Here is a 15,465-nt window from a genome sequence, read left to right on the forward strand (position 1 = left end):
ATCACAGGCTATGTTCACTGAAGGACATAACTGCCCTGTAGGTACTGAATTGAAAATGGAGATCCCCCTCCTGTCCTGCTTGGCTGCTTCTCTTTCTGCAGGTAGCTGTGTTCTTCACAAACTTATTTTTTGCCACTTAACCTTCTCTAACACCTCAAATCTGTCCCTGGCCTAAAGGTCTCCAGTATTATGAGTAATGACTTTGAAATGAGGCTGAATGATGATGCGGACGTTGTATATCTGGCTTGTGCTGGATTTGCTCCACCCTGAACTCCACACAGGGCTGAAGAGGATCCCTACCTCCACCATGTGGTGCTTGGAGCACCTCTCCAGGAGAGAGACTCATTTGATTCCTCTTGCAGCAGGTTTTGCATTTAGATTCATGGCTGTCATCATCCATTGCCCCAGGTGTCTTGCTGAGCTTGTTTGATGAGGGGCATTGTATCATATGGCCTGAGCAAAAATGTTTATTCTGCAGCCCTGCTCTGAGGGAGTTCCCAATGAGAGAAGGAGCTCAGAGCTCTGAGGTCTGTTTAAGCAAACATTTCTCTTTGGCATCTTGGTCTTCACAGCCAAGACCCCAACCAGGTCATCCCTCTTGAGATGATTCTGAATTCTTTGTAACTTTTGGCTTCTGTGTTTCAGCTGTTGCAGTCATTTTTTCCACCAGGTAAAATCAGGAGAGGTGGGATTATCCTCAGCTAGATATCATCCAAAACACAGGTGTCTGGGATAGCCACAGGGACATGCAGATTTGGACTGAGGCAGGGCAGAAGCTGGGCTGCCCACAGCTTGGATGAATACTATCACAGCTGTGTCACAGCTGTGAGAGGGACACAGCAGCAGCCCAGACTGTAAATACAAGCAGGGCTTGGCAGTGGTCCTGAGAATGCTTAGGTCCCTGGTGTAGGTAATCTATTAAAGGTGTTTGGTGGTTTTTTACTCCCTTCTCATCCTGTTATAAGGCCAGAAGCATTTTTGAACCATTTGCTCATCTCATGAATATATAAGACTTTCCTTTGGCTGTAACCTCCAGTGGAGGCACTGCCAATGGCTCACAGGAGTCTTGGCAAACCAGAAGATTTGCTTTTCATTATCATTTGTACTAGTGATTCATATTGTCTTTGGCTGGCTGGTTCATTGATGTTCCTCCATTTCCTCAGGTCCTTGAACTCTGTAGCCCAAATGTGGTAGATACATGAAATTATTAACTGCTGTGGTTGCTTCTCCTTCACACGAATTCAGACACTAACACTTCACAAATTAGTACAGAGCAAACAAAGCCAGATTAGAAGAATTGCTGAGGCTTTTCCTGTCTTATTTTTTGAAGTGTGGTTTAGCAAAATCAATTCTAATCTCTTTTAAAAAATGATGCCAGTAGCAAAGTCCTTCTGAACTTTAATGACTATTTCCCAAATATGACTGGGAAACTCCTGCTATTTTCAGTTGAATAGGGAGTTTTACAGAAGGTTTTTATGAAAATAGATGAAATATTCTGTTCATAAACAGCAAGTGATAAAATAAGGATCTTCTAAACCAGACTGAAAACTGACTGCTCTGCAGTGCAGCCAAGAGGCTAATGTTTGATGAAGGTTGCCTGCAGTGCAAGTCTGCTGGGCTATCATTTCTTAAATCATAGTGGTTTGCTCAATTTTCTTTTGAGGGAAGAGAAGGGAATGTGTAAAATTAATGTCAGCAAGACCCCTAGTCTCCACCAGCAGAATAGGTTGTAAAGTGCATCTTTACCATTCTCCATCTTCCCTCCGGAGATGGAAGATATTATTCTCCTTCTATTGGCTTGCTGGAAAACCAGTTTATTTTGCAATTTATCACCAGTTTGAGGTTTTTTGCTCTTCTTTTTATTTTTATCACCCTGTGATGTCACACTGCAAAAAAAATAACATTGTCTCTTTGAGGCATGGTGGGGAAAATCTCAGTGGCCCATGGGTATTTGTACACATAAACTTGTTTGCTGTTCTTCAAGGCTCTGCTCATTACCACCATGATGCATTTGACCCAACATGATTTATTTCTGAAAATAACCTCTTATAGTAATTCAGTCCCCAACATGGCTCTGAATTTGCCAGTGGTATCAATTACAGATTGGGTCACACTTCCAGTTCATTGTACCTTTGCAAGCCCCGAATGAACCCAGGAGTAGCTGGACAGTGTGATGTTGTCTGGTAGATAAATTTATGTGTGATGGAAGATCTGCATTCAAGTTATATTGTGGCACAGAGGGATAAGCTTGAATGGAAAGGAGGAAAGCAAAGTCGAGACAGAGATGGATCAAATAGATCAAATCCTACACGTGATGAGGATTTACACCCCCCAGAGCATTCACATCCACTGTGGGCACAGCTCAACCCAGGTGCAGTGTGTGGTTCTGCATCAGAGTCAGGATATCATCTGTGCTCATTGTGTGTTTCCCCACTCATTTCAGTGGGGTTTAGATTATCATGGATTTAAAACTTCATCTTTTCTGATAGAGTTCACCTGTAAACTCTTAAGGTGCTCCCTGGGGAAAGTGTCTTCCTTCCCTTTCTCTTTTCATTCATGCCCTTTCTGGCTTCCTGCCCAATGCCTTTTCCCCAGGCTGGGAATGTCACTGTGCAGGAGAAGGGCAGTTTGGGACACTTCAGCTGAATGTGACTGGAACTTGTCAGATTCAGAAAGAACATTCATGGATATTTCTCACTCAAGCCACAATCAGTGAAATGATTAAAAATCCCCTCAGATTTCTTCAATTTTAATATTTTCTAACCAGTTGGAAAACCTTGACACCTGAGGAAAGTCATACTCAGGAAAGGGTCATAAAGGCAAGAAGAGGGACTGCAGCTTGATCTTTATACAGTTATCTCTTCTTTTGTAAAAGCCTAATTTCAGAGGATCGTAGAATGCTTTGGATTGGAAGGGACCTTAAAGACCATCTCGTTCCAGCCCCACTACCACAGGAAGGGGCACCTTCCAAAAGACCAGAACTCGCCCAAGCCAGTTTGACAATAAACCCCAGCATAACAGGATTTGAAATGCCACTGTAACAACAGCAACAACATAATTGCCTTTGTTTATCATAAAGTTCCTTTTAGCTACTTTTATTAAGGCTTTTGGGCTTAGGTGCTGATAAATTAGCATAAATTGCCATCTTATTAATGGCTCTCACTCTAATCTTCCTTGTGATGAGAGAGATTGGGGTGAAAAGTCTAAGCAGAAGTTGCGTTTTCTAGCAGGTTGCTTTATTATTACTATTGTGTAGGTTAGTTTTTATTATTGTGTGGTTTGTTTTTATTCTTGTGTGATTCATTTTTGGGGGTTGTTTTTTGCTTTTTTTGTTCTGTCTAATTGTAATTAACTAACAGTTGAGAAAGTCAGCCTTGCTGCATCACCCACAATTGCTGGGGTCCAAGCTGCAGCTGTAATTTAGAGGGCTGGAATAATCACATAATTACTCTGCAGTGATTACAGGAGGCTTGCATGGTCAGTGGATAAGAGAGATTAAATGGCAGTGGGAAAAAAGAGACAGACATATGTTGTTAGTTAAGTTAACCACTTTATATTAATCCTGGCCTGCCCGGGGAAAGTGCCACACTCCTGCCAGAGGATGGGGTGCACAAAACCTTTGCCCAGACTGTGGGGAGCATAGAGGCCTAATGCTCCAGTTCCATTGAGTGGAAAGATTAATTTTCCTAGAGGAAAATAGGAAGATTAACTCCTGGAGGTAATCTGCTTTTCCTTACTCTGGCATTGCTTACATGGCAGTCTTATGTGCAATTTCCTTTAGATAGCAACCTACACCTTGTGGGCTGCAGCAGGAATTGACTCACACCTGTCTGGAGCAAAGTCTGGTGCAGCATTTGGTCCAACAATGCCTCAAGATGTGCCTGGGAGACAAGTAGTCTCATAGCTAAATAATCTTGCTCTTCTTTGTTAAAACAAGATATCTTAAATCAGGTCTGAATGCTTAACAAGGCAGTTTGGAGGGGCTTAAGTCAAGTGGTGTTTTTCCCATGTTGTTTGCCATGTAAAAGGAAGTAGCATGATTTTACGTCTCTTACTGATTCTCCATTAAAAGCAAGCCTTAAAATCACAACTTTTGTTAATGAAAAAAAGGGAGACTGGTGAGATTGTAACAGGATGCTGCAGCCTTCCTTTTCGTTTAAGAAACTCTTAGGGGTCTTTGTTCCCACCTTCACTGGGCAAATGGGACCAGCAAAGCAAGGAGCAATGTGGGAACATTGGTCCTCTTTACTACCCTGGGGCTCATCCTCGGTTCTTACCCTGCACAGAAACACATCTGAATTTAACAGGTGTGTGGCAATATTAGGTTCAAGGTGGCCATGGGCTTCACAAGGCATTTATGGGCACAATCCTGGAGCTGTATTCTCCAGGCATCCCTGGGTGCTGTAGGCTGACACAGAATAAAATAGAATATTTCAGTTGGAAGGGACCTACAGGACTCCTCTAAGTCCATCTGTCTGACTGCTTTAGGCTGACCCAGCTAAAGCATATTAAGGGCATAGTTCACAGGCCTCTTAAACACTGAGGGGAACATCTGTAGGAAACTTTAGCACATGAAGATCCCAGCCCTGTCCTAACTTCTCTGCTCATGGTCTGATTTTCAGGAGGGTAAATCCACTCAAAGAAGTGTCCAGAAGAGCTGCCATCAGGGATGACCTGGAAAGCTGATGACTTCTGTGCATGAGGACAGTGCTTGACTGAAAGCAGGACATTCCAGACTCTGAGCAGAGGTGACCGCTGGAGATACTGGCAAAAACCACATTCCCCAGGGAGTTGGCTTGCTTTATTTCCCTAAAAGGTTGGAGAAAAAACCTTCCAGTGAGATACAAAATCTGCTTTAAAACAGTTCTGGATGTGGTCCCTCGGTGGGGAAGGGGGATTGTCTGAAATCTGCTTCCCAAACACCGCTCTGTTATCAGTTGTACAGGTGCAGTGTACATGAGGGTAATGAAGACAGGATGGCAGGGGATTAGTAGGACATTGCAAACAAGTTTGTGCTAAGTGGCTTAGGGTTCATCCTGTCCTGCTTCTAAATACTGACTTTTGCTGCTTTCACCTTCCAAAACACATAAGCTGTTGATTATGATTAGTAAATGAATTTCTACAGATAAGCTTCAGCCATTTGTTAACAGCAAGATGTGCCCTACCACCTTGTCTTTGACATTCAGAACTGAACTCGTGGCATTTTGATGCAGGATGTCCATGCTATGAGAGCATGTGGCACATTTACCTCTTCTGACAATCAGTCCTAAGTCCTGTAAGTACTCATTCTTTTGGGCCTTGACAGCCAACATGGCATTACAGTGTAGAAAAAGATGGAGAGCACTGAAGAGACCCTAAGTTCCCACTGCTCTGTCTCTCTAGCTGCAGATCCTGTGCACCCATTTAGGCCTGGAGTAACTAAAAATAGAAGAATAACTGTATGTAGCTGTTCTAGAAGGACAGAAGAAGTAACTAACAAGAGAAGTCAATTAATACTCCGCTGTCACAGGAACATTGAGCCTTTCTCCAGGATGAGTCAGGTCCTTGGCTTTGGCTTTCACTGAGTTTCTTACCACTGTTTTCCATAAGAAGGAGCAGTTGCATGACATCTAATATTTAATGGGAAGCTTGAAAATATTCCTAAACTCCATGTCACCCTTCTGCATGCCCTGGGCCCAGCTTGACTTGATTGTCCAAATCTACCAAAACTCTCAGCCACAGAGCAGATTCGGAAGCAATTTAAGAGATCATTACCTCTAATTTGTCTTGGAAACCCAGAGAGCTGCTAGCAGTTTCAGAGTGATTATGGTGGTTTGCTCCTGGTGAATAAAACTCCTCCAAAGAAGGCAAAAACTTTGCAGGATGTGGTTTCATGCTATCACTTCCAGGTTGACTCCTTGCAGCATCCCATTCAGGTTCTCCATGTGCAAGAGAGCCTGGCAACATCAAACAGCCTACAAGTAAGTAGCTCAGACTTTTCCCTACTTTATTAGGACACTTTTGGGCCTCTGAATTTTTATATCCTTAGCAAAAAGGGATCTGGTAGCTTTTATGTCCTAACATAGGCTTTTGTCACCTTTATATCCCTTATGTGGTAAGGCAATGTGCCTGTGACAAATGGGAGGGAGTCTACTTGACAAAACCTTCCTCTTCTGGTCTTGAACTTGGGTTGGTTCGCCTTAATATTTGTTCATGTGCAGAGCAGGGGACTGTTTTCCTGCAGTAACCCAACACTTTTATGCTCCTAAAACACATCAGCATCCACCCTGCCCTCTGCCAAGGGTAACACCGCCATGCCCAGACCCAAACCTTGTCCATGGCATAAAACCATGGCAGGTGAACCTAGACTGGTCCTGTCCCCATAAAAAATGGCTGCAAGCAATCCCTACTTCCACAAAGAGCTCTTCTGATCATATAGATGGAGTCAGAGCACCCAGAGCTGCGTAGTCACAGCAGGTAGTGGGGCAGCTCTCTCATCTCTCCCCTCTCACAGACCACTGCTCACCCAGCCAAATCTGTTGCATGCTCTGTATCCACCCCTGTGGTGCCCTTGGGTGGCTCCAGGAGAAGGGACAGAGCGGATGTCACTGTTTGTGGACTGGTGCAGCCAGAATGGGAGGGAACATTGTTGTAATAAATGGGCAAACATGTGCCTTTCCCGATTAAATGCTGCCTTCCACAGTTCCCTGGACCATTTTCCAGGTGCTAACAGGCACATCCACCCTCTCTGCTCCACACCTGCCTGTTTAAACTCCAACTTCTTAGAAAACCTCTCCTCCGCTCTGCATAAAGGCTGCAGATGGTGACATCAGTTCGTGGTCCCCGTGAGATGATTGTTTCTGGGTTCAAACACCAAATCCAGCACAACCTCTGGTGGCAGCCCTGGCTCCAGGAGGTGGCAGCCTCACACAGTGCTGGTTCTCATGTGCTCTCCTGATCCCACCCAGCCACTCCGAAAGGGCATAAAACATTTATCTGCAGATGTATTTGGATCTGATTCCCCACCACCACCTCTTTGTATTTGAACGATCTCTTTCTACCCTTGCTGGCACGGCAGTTTTCCAGAAAAATCAGACTTTGCAATCTTGTCTGTGTTCCGGCTTAAGCAGGGTTGTGTGGGGGTTTTGGTTTGTTTGTTTGTTTGGGAGTTTTTGTTTGGTTATAGGGGGTTTTGTTTATTTTTTCTTTCACAGTGGAAAAAAATAAAATTACAATTAAAGGCTTTAAAACTAATCTGAGGTTTCTGGTACATAGAAATCATTAAAATTCAGCATGTTTTACAACAGAAAAGGTGAAGTGAAATTGCAGAGTGCATATTTTTCCCTTCCCTGTGCTCATATTAAAGCTGGCTCATAATATTGAATGAGCCTTTGGCCAGAGACGTGCCGAGCCTTGCCCCTGTTGATCAACAGGGATTAAAAATGACACCTGGGACTATTCATGCCGAGGTAATGAAACAGGAATCCTAGGGCTCTGGAGAGCAATTTGGAAAGTTTCTTTTCTTATTGCTATGGCTGGGGCAGGCTTTCCCCCAAATTTAATATTCTGTCCGGGAGAATATAAAATAATGAGACTCCTGCTGCTTCCTAGGGGAGACCCTTGAATTGCCTTGGAGATATCACTGTCAGCCTGAGGTTTTTTCTGTCTAAAGCTGACCTGAAAAAAGGAGTAAAGAAGAAAGCAGGGGGAACATAAGCCTGTTTTGATGCTTTCTGGTGGTCAAAAATTACTTTTATATCTTTTTTTTTTTTTTTTTTGTGGGGAGTTATTTGTTGATTCATTTTTCGTAAGAAACACCAAGGTTACAGAGTTCACTACTGAAAACATTTCTCTTTGGAAAATGAGAAGAAGAGAGTATTGGTCACAGTGTGCTCTCAAGGTCTCTGCAATCGATGGGGAAGGGATGCTACGAGGCTGAAAAAACACAGGATGTTTCACTGCTGTCCATTGAAAGGATCAAAAGCTGTTACAGTAAAAAAAAGAGAGAGCAGCTGCTGGAGCAGTCAGGGGAGGAGAATGAGATGTGGGGTTTACAACAGGCTGGCTTTAGGGCATGAGGAACACGAATGCCAAGGAGTTCCACCAACATGTTCCATGCAAGTCAGGAGGAGGAAAACCAGAGTGCCACATGCAGAGGGCTGGAAAAAGCTGCTAAGAAAGAAAGTGAGTCAGTAAGGAGAGATCCATTGCTGTTTCAGCTTGCTTTTAGCAGCCCTAAAACTGCCCTGATGATGAACATGGACCTGTTGTGTCTCTGATGTTGCCCCTTGGGCTCTCACAGCCAGCTGCAATCTCTGATGGTCCCCCAGGACAGTCATTATTCCACACATTTATGACATGCTGGGGGCTGCTCTGCGGAGCAGAGCTCTGGCTGGCTGCAGCTGGGCTTGCAGACAAGGTGAGAAGGGCAGATGTGCTGCTACAGTGGCTTTTTTATGGGGCCCTGTGTGCAAATTACACCTGCCACACAGCCGCTGCAGCTCTGAGGAATAAATGTGAGAAGCTTAGCAACCATCTCTGCTGGCAAGTTAAGTGAAATGGGGAGCTGGGCAAATTATAGAATGGTTTGGATTGGAAAAGACCTTTAAAGGTCAGCTAGCCTAACTGCCCTGCAATGAGCAGAGACAGCTTCCACTAGATCAAGTTTCTCAAAGCCCTGTCCAGCCTAGTGTTGAACACTTCCAGGGATGGGGCACCCACCACATCTCTTGGTGACCTATGCCAATGTTGTATCACCCACACAATAGAAAATTTCTTCCTTAAAATAGTGACTCAACTAATCATATAATTTGCTTCCAGTCATTTGAGTGGTGGTGCCTGGGTGTTGCTCATGTTTCACTTTGGATGGGTATGAAAGTTCAGGGACTTGCAGCCGCAGCTGCAGGACGTGCAGAAAGATTGCTTTTGGTCCCTGAGATTTGGGGTGGGAGAAAGTGTGCTGGGGACACTGGCCAGCTGTGAGACACTAGAAATAAGCATGGTTTCAAAGCAGTTTGGGGGGTTGGATCACAGTAGCCACACGGATGAGAAAAATTAATAGTAGAGTTTGCAAACAGTGCTGGGAATTCAGTGAAGGAAAATCCAAGGATAAATCCTCATTGAGAACTGCTTCCCAGTCTCTATACCTCTGGATACAGAGTGATACAGGTGACTTAGTCCACTTTCATCCCACTGGGATGCAAAACTGGCTATGCAGCTTGTGGAGAGTGTGCCAGCCTTCTGCTGGGTATCTGTCTTTGTTAGGGCTGGTATAGAGCTGGCATGTCTGTCATCACCCTGGACCCTTTCTGAGCTGCTCTTTTGTTCACTGGAGCAAAAAATCAGGTCTCACGTGAGGGGCTGAGCAGCTGGGGCCACCACCTGAAAATAAAAGGCCACAAGGATAAAGGAGAGTTGGCAGAGCCCCTTTCCACACAAAGGAGAATAAACATATGGAATAGGTTAACGTGTGAGGTGGCTGAAGCCATGCCATAAATAAGTTCAGGAGGCACGTCGACAGACTGCTGGGAAATAAAGCATGGTAGGGAGGAAGGGATTGCAGATATTAGGATGGGGGTGAAGGGACGAAAAGGTGAGCTTATGATAACGGGAAAATAAGATGGAGAAGCAGTCTGGTCTCTTCTTCTTCCAGCTGTGCTGTGAGTTGGAGGGAAGAGCTGTTTCTGACCCACATGTCTGAACCAGCAGTGATTGGTCTGTTCTGCATAAGGAAGGTTTTGCCCATAAAACTGGAGAGCGTCGAAGAGAATTGGCAGCATGGTGTAGGAAATTGGGTGTTACCTCTGGCTTTGAAGCTGCTCTAAAGGGTGGATGTGTGGGTTTGGAGGCTTGTATTGATCAGAAATACATCTGGAGGGGAGATGTCTCCAGACAGTTCTTGCTGAGAGAGGAAAGGGTGAGGGTTTGGGGGAAGGACGTCAGCTCTGCAGAGCACCTCATCAAGGAGCAGCGGCAAGGTGCAGAGACCCCTCTGTAAAGCCTCCTCTGCACTGAAGCATGAAGAGGTCATGTTGTGATGGAGAGAGAGGAGATGCACTGCAGTGGGGCTGGTGGAGACATGGAGGTCCAACAGTGCTGTGAGAAAGATCAGCACCTACTCCTGCCTCAGCCTCCAGCAACATTAATTTCTCGATGCCATCAACAGATATCAGAGCAAGGAGTGGTGAATTCAAGTAAACTACTTGGGTGTAGTGGATGATTCTTGGTTGCCTTGGCCAAGCAGCTCTTTAGGAACTAAAATATGACCCAAGTCCACCAAAGCCATCCATCTCCAAGGTTTTATGTAACCTTTTATTTTCTGTGTAATAGACCTCTTTAATAACTCTGTGCTGGAAAATCCCAGCACTTAAACAGGAAATGTGTCCTCAGCTTTGCAAAGGTAGATGTTTCCAAAATCTTCACATGGACAAGTATCCCCTGGCCAAACAGAGTAAACATCCTGTGCTGTGGTACTTGCAGATCCAGCCAAATTTATTTTACCTGCTATAGTAGCCGCTTTTTTTTGGCTGCCATGGTGGAAAATGAGCTGGGAATCTCCAGAGTGAGAAGCCAAGGCTTGATAACCTGGAATTTTAAATGATGTTAATGGTGGGTTGCACTTCCAGGGAATGCAGCTTATGGGTTTTAGGGGATTTCTAATGCTTATCCTGACAACAAAGTCCTGATGTCTGCTCTGACTTACTGATCCTGGCATCATTCACAACAGAAAGGAAACATTAGAGTCCCTGAATTGCTTTCTCTGAAAATCAAACTCTTCTGTTACCCAAGTGACCACTAAAGACATCGGTCTATCTTGCAAAGGTGACAGAGCATCTTTTCTGGGATTTGGGTTGGGACTTACTTCCCCACCTGGGCCATAAGAGGCCTTTCTGACACTTCAGGCAAAAGTTTTGGGATGCTATTGCAAGTCCAATAGCTACAACCTGAGCAGTGTCACCTAAGGGGCAATGCGTCTGGTGCAAATTGCTGGTGAAAATTGAGGCATTGAAGGAACATTTATGGCAATCATAGAATCACAGATTTTTTGAGGCTGGAAAAGACTCCATGATGATTGAGTCTAACCTTTAACCCAGAAATGCCAGAAACATGATCCCAGGTGGAACATTTACATGCCTTTTGCATACCTCCAGGGATGGTGACTCCACCACTGCCCTGGGCAGCCTAATCCAATGACTCTGGTGCCTGTGAATGCTGAAATGCCTGGGTGACTATCTGTGGCTTGTGAGTCACCACATTTTGTGACTTCCAAAATTCCAGTTAAACTGAAACGCAGGAATGTAAGTCTCTTTGCAGATCTGGGCCCTGGAGCAAATGTTTTAGTTTAATGTTTCCCCTATAAATGTACAGAAAGTAACCTAATGTGACGTTAGCCTATAGACATCACAGCCCAGTGAAAGCATCATCAGATGGTTCCTCAGAGTTAATTCATCCATTCATTATTAATGTGTGCCTGGAATTTCAATTTACTCTCATTAAAATGTGATTGATGGTAAAGATACAGCACATAACAGTCACACTGCACAGCTCTTTCTTTGCACTCAGCAGAAAAACCCAAAAGCTGCTTCATGAGCAAAATTGGGCCTTTTGCTCTGCTTTCTGTGCAAAAGTTGGAATTTTCTGGTCTCTCTATGGTAGCTGCTTTTCCTTTGTCTCTTTCATACTTCATTACCATGTTGCAAATTGGGAACACCAGAAAGAAATGAAGAGAAAACATAGGAAATGTCACTACTGGGCTTGCAGCTTTTATGCAGTGAAAAGGTGCTCAAGGGGGTGACACTGGTGCCCCACGGCTGGAGCTGGTGATGGGGCCCTGATAAACAGAGCAGTGTCACCATGGCACATGGTCACTGCCACCCTCCTCCTGCTCCTCCTCATCCTCCTCTGAATGTGGGCAATGATTTCCCGTGTAGCCTGGCCAGGCTCCAAGCTGTGCTCTGAGCCAAACCCTGGCCTGCAGTCATACAGGAGTTAAGGCCTCATTAGTTTCTTATTCCCGTGTCAGCAGGCTGTTAGCAGGCTCTGAATTGGCCAGCCGATTTCTGGAGAGGAGCCAACCTGCAGCAGCACAGGCTCAGTCCCCCCAGCAGGCTCTGCTGCAGCTGGAGAGATGCATTTTGCATGCATCCCATGGCACTGGCCCCAGTTCTTCTCTCAAGGGATCCCTCTTGAATGAAGTTTTGTAGTTGGTGGTCCCAGAACTTCCATGCCAGACTCTGCTGTCGACCCAGGCTCCTTGGAAAACGTTTCTCCACCAGCTACTCTTCATCTCTTCCCTGCTCTCCAAATTCCTGGCTGTCTTGATTCAGAATAAACTTTTCTTGATTGCTTAGTTCCCCAGAGAGCTGTCTGTAGCCCTGTGTGTGGTGTTGGATGGCGCTCTCCTCTGTGAAGCAAACATCTAAAGAATTGGCTACCCTTTCATCTCTTGAGCCAAATTTTCAGTGCTAAGTCAGAGTTAGCAGGGTCTAACCTGGTCTTCAGATCTTCTTCTGGACAGCTCCAGCCTTAGCCTGCAAAGAGCTGCTCTTTTCATCTGGCACTAGGCACAAAATCCACTGGCAAGAGATTTTCTTCCCTTAGATGCACGTGGGGGAAGTACTGTTGCAAATCATGCTTAAAATTCAAGCTGGGCAGAAAAGCTTTGAAATGCCTTTAAAAGACTGAGCAAAACATTTATATATGGCTGTGTAACCTATCCCTGGAGAAGGGAGAAAGAGAACTGCTGATGTCCCACCATGATTGTTTTTTTTTTTTTTTCACCTATTCCCTCTTGATCTTGTTAATACCTTTTTTTGTTCTTTCTTTTATTTTTTTTTTCTTTCTTTTATTTTTTTTCCATCCTTAGATCTCCCTGGTAATATGGTGCATATGTTTCTTCTCCTTCCAGGGAAAGCAACACCAGCATTCACATTGCACACTTCTACACTGCCATGCTTTCCTATTGTGCAGTGGTTTGTTAGGAGGAATTTCAAGGTTTTCCGTAATTTCCAAAGTTAGCAATTAGATCACTGCCTTCCCTCTGCCTCTTGCAGTGAAAATAAACTCCCATTTCTTTTACTTTCCCTCATACCAATACCCAGGAATTTCCAAATGTTTTGTGATTTCTCCAAAGCTTTGTTCCTCTGGGTAACTGCAGAATATCTGAGACAAGGTCATGGATACCATACATGGGTCTCTAGCTGAGATGTAGCCATTCCTTTGCAAAGCAAAACCTCTTCTTGCCCCTGATTTCCACACTGCAGCTTGACACCTTCTCAGTTGCTTTCTTTTCTGCAGCATTGCAGATGGGGAAGGTTTCCTGCCCTGGGATATAAATGGCTTTTGATGCCACACAAAGAACATCGGTGTCTGGGTCCTTCACTTTGCTCTTTCTCTGTCATCTTTCTGTTTCCCAGTGGTCCAGCAGGAGATATAACTGCGAAGCACCCTCTGTCCTCTGCCTACATCTCATGGGACAAGGTGGCTGTGGGTTTGGTAAGGATGGGACATTGCAGATTGAGAAATAGAGGGGCATTTTTCCAGGCTGACTGACCATTTTTTTTTAATCACATCAAGTCCCTCATTCAGGCAAAATTTCAGCTCAGGACAGCAAGATTTTGGATAACTAATTTTCACCATGTCCTACTTACCTTTAAGAGATGGACTGCACAATGGTTTGAGCTTACAAGGGAGATTCTGCAAGATCCAAGGCATTCCAAGTGCTGCTTTCTGAAAAGCTGTGAGAGCTTGGTAGAGATTACATCAAACTTACCTCCAGGAAAATAAAAAATACAGACTGTAGGAGCTAAGCAGTTAAACAGGAGGAAAGAATTCAGGGCATGTTTGTGCGGAAGTTTTGCAAATCCCAGTTAGAAAATCTCAGTAATATTCTGGGGTAGGTGAAACAGAGACTTAATAGGAAGAAAACATCCCATGTACTGTAGAGAAACTGTTCCTAGCCAGAAGCCTTGAGTGGAGGGGATCAAGCACAGTGTTTCTTTCCAAGAAAGAAGAAATTGCTGCTGAAAGCAAAGATATCAACAGTGTGTCTGAGTAGCCCTATGGATTGCTGTTCATTTATGCTAATAACTTTGAACAAAGAGAAATTTCATCAGCAAGTGGCACTTTTTCCAGACCTGTGCTGTCAGGCAGGAAGTTTGATTTGAGTTGTTTGAGATCTGAAGCTTGAGTAATCCAGAATACCTAATGGCCTCCCTGTCAGATTCTTTAAATGGCAAAATTCAAATCTTCTCGCTATTGGCTGTGACTTCAGTTATGCCAAAATTTCATTAACTGTTTCTTCAGGCTTTTAATGTGAGTTATCACAGTCTGAGATGGGAGTATTATCCCCACACCTTCATTCTCAAGAGCTAACACTTCTTTCTTTAGCAAAAGAAGAGGATGCAAAGTTGGGAGTGTGATGAGCCCTATGGTTAGAGGACGATTTCTGTCCTGGTTCATAAGGTGTTTGATGGTTGCATTGTGCTTCTTAATTGTTCAGAGGTGGATAGTAAATGTACAATTTTCTCTTTCCTTCTTGAGTGTAGGAGCTCTGAGACCAGCAAAAAATAATTTAAAGATCTTGATGTTCTCTTTTATATATGATGATGAACTTTCACTTCATACAAATTAAGGCCACATGACAAAAATCTGTATTGTGATGTATTTCCTTCTCCTCAAGTGATGACAGTCACCAAACCAGCCTTGTGTTGGGTATAGCATAACACTGAAAACCAACATGCAATGACATTGCCTGGTTTGCTATTTCAAGAGAAATTCTGGTTGAGGCTCTTAGAAGGTCCAGTCCTTTTCTCTCATGTCCATTCTGTCTCACAGTAACTGCATCTGTACCATTTCCATGATCAGGAAGACTCTACTAAGGTAGTACCAAACTCTTTGGGCAACAGGATAATGAAGCACTTATTTTGCACTGTACCTGAGCATTTGTTTAAGCCATCATGCAAAAGGATATTTGTCTAACTTGAAGAAAACAGAAAAGAGACGGCTTTTGTGTTTCAGGCGGATTCTAAAGTTGTTAAAAAATATTTGCTGACCTCAGAAAAATGGAGTTCTTTTGCATTGCATAAGAGTCTTCAAGCCAAGCAGCAGATGAAGTGGGGAGATATGGCTTGAGCTGTCATGAAGGAATCAGATTCAGTTTAAACCTCTAGACTACCCATTTAGTGGAACTGGTTTCCCAGAGAGTGGGAATTACTTTTCTCTGAATTACACAAGAAGATGTGCACCTTCACTTCCAAAAAGATTCTGGAAAGTTCCTGTTTTCCAAAAGTACTGAGGGAAGCTCTGGGTGCTTAGTCCTATACCTGATTTTATACTCTAGGAATGTTTTAAACTCCTCACAGACATTTTATATTCATGGAGTGTGAGTTTTCTGTGATACAGCTCTGGGTGAATATTGATTTTATACCACGCTCCACCAAGTTGAACTTGTGCACTATGGAGAGGAAAAGCCCTGGATTAAAGCTG

At 44.0% G+C, this 15,465-nt stretch overlaps 1 long non-coding RNA gene across 1 annotated transcript; it reads left to right on the forward strand.

The window, feature by feature from the left end:
• The first annotated feature begins 844 nt into the window (after positions 1-844).
• On the forward strand, positions 845-8,504 carry LOC146768637 (uncharacterized). Its single transcript, XR_014958637.1, has 2 exons — positions 845-3,718; positions 4,623-8,504. It is a non-coding gene; the product is annotated as an uncharacterized LOC146768637 (long non-coding RNA).
• Positions 8,505-15,465: the final 6,961 nt, after the last annotated feature.

The sequence above is a fragment of the Lonchura striata genome, chromosome 1 (genome assembly GCF_050655825.1).
Source record: "Lonchura striata isolate lonStrDom1 chromosome 1, ASM5065582v1, whole genome shotgun sequence".
NCBI classification, from domain to species: Eukaryota; Metazoa; Chordata; class Aves; order Passeriformes; family Estrildidae; genus Lonchura; species Lonchura striata.